The sequence below is a fragment of the Calypte anna genome, chromosome 20 (assembly GCF_003957555.1).
Source record: "Calypte anna isolate BGI_N300 chromosome 20, bCalAnn1_v1.p, whole genome shotgun sequence".
Lineage (NCBI taxonomy): Eukaryota > Metazoa > Chordata > Aves > Apodiformes > Trochilidae > Calypte > Calypte anna.
The window spans coordinates 9674246-9681958 of NC_044265.1; the positions used below are offsets into that span (position 1 = coordinate 9674246).

The window sequence follows — 7713 nt, forward strand, 5'->3', positions numbered from 1 at the left end:
AAGAAATAATGTCTGGTGCATTTTAAAGTGAAACGAGTGATGATTTTCCCATTTAGCTGACTCTTTAATTTCCTGAAAGGTGGCTGGGGCTGCCAGAAAAGGAGGGTGCAGGAGTTCTCAGCATTATGCCACCTGCTCCCAGCCCACTGCTGCTGAATGCCATGCCTGGATCTTGCTGAGTTCTGCTCTGGGCTCATTTTGAAAAACCACATGAAAACAAGAGCTCAAGCTGCTGCCTTCCTGTTTGCAAAAAGCCACCTGTGAAATTGGGCTGGGCCATAGTGCAATCCACTCTCCAGCCTTCCAGGTGGAAATGAGGTTGTGATGGCAGCTGGTGAGGGGCACTGGGTCCTGAAGAGGAACCCAAGTAGTTCCTTGTCTGGGAAAATGGGAAGAGCCCAATGGGTCATTGTATTAGAGGGACAAGAGTTAAACACAGTGTGGGAGCAGTGGGGTGTGGATGAGAGGTGGTAGCTACCTGGCTCCTCACTGGTCAGGGTAGCACAGGACAAGAGAAAAAAACCCCTTGCAATTGTTTAAACACAAATTTAAGTTTATTTTTATTGTTTTTCCATATTCCTTGATGGAACATCCTTTTTTCATCTGTATCATGAACCTTATGTTGTCCCACCACAAAGTGAGCTCACCCAAACGTCTCTGCTCCGTTCTGGGCAGATGGAGCCCAGGGTGGGTGTGGGCTGGGGAGTTGTGGTGCAGGGGTCAGAGCTTTTGTGGGGAGATGTGCAGCTACAGGGATGCAGGGAGGAGCAGCAAGGCTGGATGGCTTTGGCAGGGCAGCTCCAGTAGCATCATCTGTGTGGCACAAGGTCTGGGGGTGGGAGTGGCCACTGAGTCCCAACCTTGCCCTGGGCATGTCCCCAGGGCTGTGCTGGTGGCTGACCTGCTCAGAGCCACCTCCCAGCAGCTGTGCCCACATGCCTTGTCATTTGCATTACAAATTCAGAATTTTTATTTTATTTTTTTTTCATTGGAAACTGTGTGGCTTCGGGGTGGCTTCGGGGTGAGTGTTGGGTTGAGTGTGCTGGAGCATGTGCAATTCTTCTGCTGTAACAGGGGAGCTTCACCACAACCACCAGTGCCAGGGCATCAGGGGGAGGCTCAGCTGAGATTTCTGCCCTTTCCAGGCATTACTGTACCCTGGGGTGTCCCGTGCCATGAAGACATAGCCAGCAGCTACCCAAACCCCCTTGAGATAAGGGGCAGGGGGCACCTGGGCTCTATCTCTGCTGTGCTCTCCCTCACTGCCACACACTATCTGGCCAAGATACCTGGGGAGCCCGTGGGTACTCACTGAGGCTTGAGGGCATGGGGGGCACTGGGGCACTGCCAGGCCCCTCCCCAGTGCAGCTTCCACAGCCAGTGGGCTCCAGCTCCAAAACTTGTTGGCTGAGAGGGAAAGGCTGAGCACAAGGTTTAGTTGCATAGTGACTGGGCTGGTGTTGGCACTTACCCTTTGAACTAAAATTCACAGCAAAATGGCTTTACCCCTTCACATATAGGGAATGCTAACAGCATCCTTTTTTTTTTCTCTCTTCTGGCTGAAACTTGTTTTTTTTTTCCCCTCCTTTGTGCCTCACTGAATCCTGCCAGTGTAGAGATTCCCTTGTTCAGAGGGGGAAAAAAAAGAAAGGAGGAAAAAAAAAAAGGAAAAAAAAAGAAAGAAAAACCTAAGCCTGGGATTAAAACCCATCACTAAAATAGTTTGAATAACAAAGTCAACTGACTCGCTGGGAGCCCAGTGAATGCCTGTCACGTATCAGGGGCACGGTCATGTGTTTCACTAGATAGTTCCTGGAAAAGCTTCTGCTCGGCCCGATAGACCCACGGCTGCTGATACGGTGATGCCTGCACCAGCCCTGCTCTCCCAGAGAGCTGCAGGAAACTTCCTGAACTTCTGGGGATGGGTGGGTATGAAAATAAATAAATCTCCCTTGGGTACCAGAGACATCGTGTCTTCTCCTGAGCTGCCCAGCAACCAGCTGTGAGCAGTGATCAGGCTCCCCTTGTCCCAGTGGCACCCTGGGCCAGCAGCCCTCTAACCCCACCCTCTTACTGATGTCTTTTGCAATGGGATTTAATTACTGGGTTTTTTTTTTTTGCTTGTTTGTTTTTTCTCTCCACTAATTTTTGCATGGTTTAAGCTACACAGATAATCCAAAAAGGGGGACTTTGCATAAGATAAAGCTGAGGGTATCTAAATCCCCCTCATGTGTCAGATACAGCTTGAGGCACCACATTACCCAGACCATGTTACTGGGGGGATATGTGCCTAAAACCAAAGCCAAAGAACTGACATCAACAGCCCAGACCTGGAAACCCAGCAGTGTGCTGAGAGGAGTGATGGCTCAGATAAGGCCAGACTCTGTGGGAAGGCAATTAAAGGCTCAGATTTATTAGCTGTTTGTCTGTGCTTGGGAGCCTTGAAAGTGGTGATGGAGAGGTTGGGAAGGTCAGAGATGGAGAAGTCAGAGACAGTTGTTCTGAAAGTGCTGCAATGCTTTAAGGGTGAAATGGCAATGAGCCAGACTGCAGTGGGTGCAGGCTCTGCCCAGCCTGAGCTGCTGAACCCGAGGTCAGGGTAGTGCCATTGTGGCACAGGGGGGTTGCCCTCAAAGGGACTCAAGACACTGCTGCCCGCTAGCTCAGGACTTACACACTTGCCTCTAGAGATCCTCTCTATGTACATGAGTGTATTTATTTATTTGAGTGTGTGTACGTGTATATATATATTAAAACATACATAATTTCAATATATAATGATATACAGATATGTTTAAGCACACATATATAGTATATATATAAAAATACACATTTATATACACTGAGTATTTTTTCCTTCTCCCCATGGGCCCTGTTGAGCCACAGCCTCTGCAGCAGCCCCTGGGCTTGCTGCATGCTCATGCCAGAAGCTGCACATTTCCCAAGGTGTCCTGTTATCCAGGTGATTTCCTGTGTTATGGCTGCAGTGGGGAAGGTTCCACCCTGTCCAGTGCCACACATCCAGTCGACCAAGTTACGTGCCATACAGCAGAGAGGAGAGACACATGCTATTAAAAAACCTGCTCCTGGGCACCATGAGTATTCTTGGCCTCTTACTAAAGGATGTCCTGCATCCACCATACCCATCCTTAAGCAGAAATGAGATGAAGAGGCAAAAGGTGAAATAATCTAAAGGACAAACATGACAGAGGGCAACTCCCACTTTGGGCTGCCTGGTTGTTAAGTCCTATTGAACAGATGATCACTTACAGCTCCCAGGAGTTGGTTTTTAAAAGCATTTACCCATGTAAAGCTGGAGAGCATGGCCCTCTGTAACTCAGCCAGGAACACAACTTGGTTTGAAAATAGAACATCTTATTACATGTGTAACACTCAAAAGATCTTTTCAAATCAGACTAAGTAGGGTTGAGTGGTCCCTGGTTAATCTCTACCTGCAGATCAGCACCATGAGGTCAGTGTGTGCACAGACACCCAGAGCCCTTTGCTGCCCCTGCACCCTCAGCTGCTTGTGCTTACGTGAGCTGCTCACATGCTGGCATGGTAAGCAAAGCTTGAGCTTTGCAAAATGAAACTGAAATAAAATAAATACATGGCACTGTTAACTTTCTGTGAGCTGGCTTCAAAATTAAGAGGTTTTAGACATAAACATGGTAGAATGAGTCCTCAGGGAAAGCAAAAACCTTCCAAAAACCACATCCCAACCTTTTTCAACAGTGCATGTTAAGCTTTATTTCATGCCATTTTAGTAAGGTAAACTAATTTGGTTTCCTGTTTCCAATGAATTTTATATGTATAAAAATATTTATACTATATTCTTATGTTTATATAATACACAACTCTGATTAGAAACACTCATGTATGAACACACCTATTTTTCTAGCAATATCAATGTATGCTCACATGTTTGTGTGTGAAAGACCACATACACCTGCCTTAATTCAACTATTTGAACTTTTATTTCATAAATCCTGACTGCTGAAGATGCCAGATGAAGTTTAGACTAGAAGTTAGTTTAAAAATGAGGAGCATAACATAGCAGCAATATAATACAACCAATTTAATGGGGGTAGAAGCAGTTTATAGGTGCTCAGGCATTTTAGGCTGGGACATCCATGGACCACATGGGGTGCAGCTCTTGCCTGCCCACAGAGTGCTGCAGCTCTTTCCTTTTCCAGCCAGGCTAAATCTGTGACCGTGGTGCCAATTTATTCAGGGCTGGCAATGCCACCTCTGTCCAAGTAAGATGCAGCCATCAGTGGTGTAGATGCAGCCAGTGGGAAAGGTTTGCTGTGGACGTGGGCCTCAGTTTTGCCAGGATGAGCATGAGCTTGTCTGGGTCAAAGTCATATCCTGGGCTGTGCTCACAGTACAGTAGGCTGGAAAAAAAAAAAAAAGGAAATAGAAAATAAAATAAAATAAGTAATAATAAAAGAATCACATGCTGGAGTGAGAGCCACAGCTGGGAGCTGGGCTGGGCTGGGACCCACGTTGGGGTCATCCTTGGCTCCTGCTGCAGGGAGCCCTGGCCTGAGCAGCACCCTCTGGCATTCCCCATCCTCCTGCCCTCTGCTGCCATACATGCTCAGGCACTTTGCCTGTGGGTGTCTGTCTGTCTGTCTGTCTGTCTGCATTCCCGTATGCTCTCTTCAATCAGCAGACCATGAGCACTTCTACAGCCTCAGTCTGCTCAGTCCTGAGCACAGATATTTTGGGCATCAGCAATCTGGATGAAAGCCTCTGCCAGCAGCTCTGCACAGGCTTGAATGGAAAAAGAAATAAAAATATCCCATCTTGGTGGGTAAATGCTGCCAGGCTCTCCCAGCCGGGCACTGCCAACCCCATCCCAAATCCCTGCAGGCAGGGGAACAGCCCCAGAGCTGCTCTGTAGCCTCCCAGCTCAGACAGAGCCCTCAGAAAAGATAATAAATCGAATCCAAATGTTTATACCACTGGCACTGACCAGGTTATGTTCCCAGTAAAACTGAAGGGGGAACAAATATTTTCTTGTAGATGCCATCTAAACTGCCAGAAAGAAAGAACTGGTGGCTGTGCAGAGGATCCTGGTGTGGGAGGAGGCTGGAGAGGCTGAGACCTGGCTGTCTGGCTGAATGGATGGATGGACATGCACACATCCAGGCTGTCCCAAGAGGACTTTGCACAGGCAGTGAGTCTGGGGAGGTGTGGGGGTGTCTGGAGTGAGGGTGTTGGAAGAGGAACGTCTGCATGTGCCTGTTTGTGTGCAAGGGGGGGGTAGTGGGATCTTCAGGTTCCCCGCAGTGCCTCACCCCACAGGCACCCCCAGGGGGCTGCAATGCATCCTGACTGCTGCAGGTTTGTAGGCTGAGGTGCTTAAAAGAAAAAACAACCCCAACCAAGCACAGGTCGAGGCTGCTGCCCCGAAGTGTCACAAAGCAACTGTTACATCAGGTTTACTCATTTCTCCAGTGAGTAAGACCGAAAGAGGAGCTCCCTGGGTGCAGGGCTGGGTGCGGGGTCGGTGGCCGATAAGGAGCAGCTCCTTATCTCCAGCCCCAGCAGCCAAGAGGACGAGGGTGATAACCCCTAGCAACCCGGGATCACAGTGTTGGGGGGTGGTGCTGCCAGTTTGAGTGTTTGCAGAGTTGCCCTCTCCTCAGGGGGTTTGTCTGCAGCATCCCCCAGTCCAGAACCCCCTCTCTGCTCTCTGGGAGTCCCCAGGAGGTGGTAGATGGGGCAAGCAGAGGGCACGCACATTGGGGAGCAGGCACTGGGGCACGATCATCTTGCTTCGCACCCTGTGCTTCCCATGGGGAAAGGGAGCTCCAGGAGAGGCTGATAAATCATCCTGCTTAGGGCAATTCAAAGCTTAGGAGCTGGAGGTAGGGAAGGTCCCCGTCAAGAGCTGTCCTCAGCCACCCCGTGGGATGGGTGACACTGGGAGCACAGCGAAGCCTGGTGCTCCCCTGATTGAGACCTGGGCTGGGATTTTTGGCTCAGACACCTGCTTTTATCCATCCCCTTGGAGAGCTGCCAGAGGGGCTGGCTGGGCCAGGCCGAAGCCCATTGGTGCCCATCTCCCCCAAGCACATGCTCACAGCCCTGCAACCAGCTCCCACAGTTGCTGCACCATCAGCCCCAGCTCACTGGGGTAACTCAGTCACCCCCTCACCTCCCCTCCATGTGCCCAACTGCACCTGATAAGCTCTGCTCCAAAGCACATTTTTGTTAGAGGGCAGCAAGATAAAAATCTTAAAATAGCTTAATGTGACATTCACCAGGGTCCGTGGCCACTGCTCTCCCTACACGTCACCGTCCCCTTCTTTCTCTCCCTGGGTTTGGGCATGAACATCCCTGGGGAAATCTTGGTTCCTGAAAAACAAAGCAGAACATGTGCAGAGCTGTTCCTGTCTCCCAGCACCATGCTCTCCAGGCAGAACAGTCCTGAGCTCCATGTGGCACTGCCTGCACTGTACAGCAAGATCCTGTTTCTGATTTTAGGGTGCCCCTGTTCCCAGCTTGCTGTGAGGAGCACTGCACTCTTGGCCATCCCTCCTTTGGCTCAGGCCAAACGCTGCTCAGCCAAGTCCCCAGCAAGGGCACAGAAGCAGAGAGACCCAGAACTGGACCAGTGAGCTGGGGGAGGGCACAGCTCCCTGCAGGGCTCCTCTCCAGGGCTGAAAACAAACAGAGCACAAAAGCTGAACATCCCCCTGGCTGCTTTGGCTGCTCCCCTGCCCAGGGCTGCTGTGCCATGGGACTGACTGTGAGAGCTGATGCCAGCATCCTCTCCTGGAAAGGCCAGGGCCAGTTCCAACACCAGCTCCATGTCCATCTCCAGCTCCCTCCTTGCAAGGCGCTCCCACTTCTTTAACCCCTCCAGCACCAGCTGCCTGTGCAGTCCCTGGCTTTGGTCCCTGGGCTCTCAGCAGTGCTGCCAAGTGGCTGTCAGAAAAGGCTTCAGCCTTTCAGAGATTTTAGGCACATACTCCAGCTATCCTTCATTTTTTGTTTAGGTTTGTCCAGCCATTAGCATGTCACAGTTAAAGGCACAGTTTCAATCCATATCTACACTTTGGGTTTTTTTTTTTAATGGAAAACAAGATTAAAAATAGTAATCAGAGAAAACAAATCTTGCAATGCCCACCCAGATTTCTCTAACAATTTCAAAAGTGCCCATGAGAGCAACTGCTTCTCAGCAGTGGAGAATTTGCAGCACAAGGCATGATGACACTAAGGAGATGAAGCATGTCCCAGTGTTACCTTCAGTCTCAGCTGGCTTCAGTTTGGCTCTGAGGAGGGGCTGTTAGGGCACACCAGGCTGATTCCTTTATTCACAATACTAATTCTTTTATTTGGGATATGAGTAGTGAAAGCAGCTGAGCTCACTCCAGTCAGCTCGTCTGCAGCTGCTGCCACATGTAACAGCCAAGTGGCTCTGGTTCCCCTGCGTGCCTGAGGACAGAGCTGAGCTCGCAGGGATGCCACACATGAGAGCTCCTGCTGGGCTGAGGAGCTGGCAGAACCTGCACCTGCTTGAATTTAGATCTGCCAGGCTGGCTGGAGCTTTTGGGGGGTTGTTTAGTGTTTCACCTCTGGAGAGGTGCAAGCTGTCTGGACAACCACGTTTTGCGGTGGTTCCTAGAGGATGGAGAGCAGGCAGCACCACTGTGGAAGCATCAGGCACAGGTTCAGCCATTCTCCCCACAAGAACAG

The 7713-nt window shown here is 50.1% G+C and overlaps 1 long non-coding RNA gene across 1 annotated transcript; it reads right to left on the reverse strand.

The window, feature by feature from the left end:
- Positions 1-4013: 4013 nt before the first annotated feature.
- Positions 4014-7336, reverse strand: LOC115599437. The gene is made up of 3 exons (XR_003988428.1): positions 7261-7336; positions 6276-6369; positions 4014-4397 (listed from the first exon to the last, which is right to left on the reverse strand). It is a non-coding gene; the product is annotated as an uncharacterized LOC115599437 (long non-coding RNA).
- Positions 7337-7713: the final 377 nt, after the last annotated feature.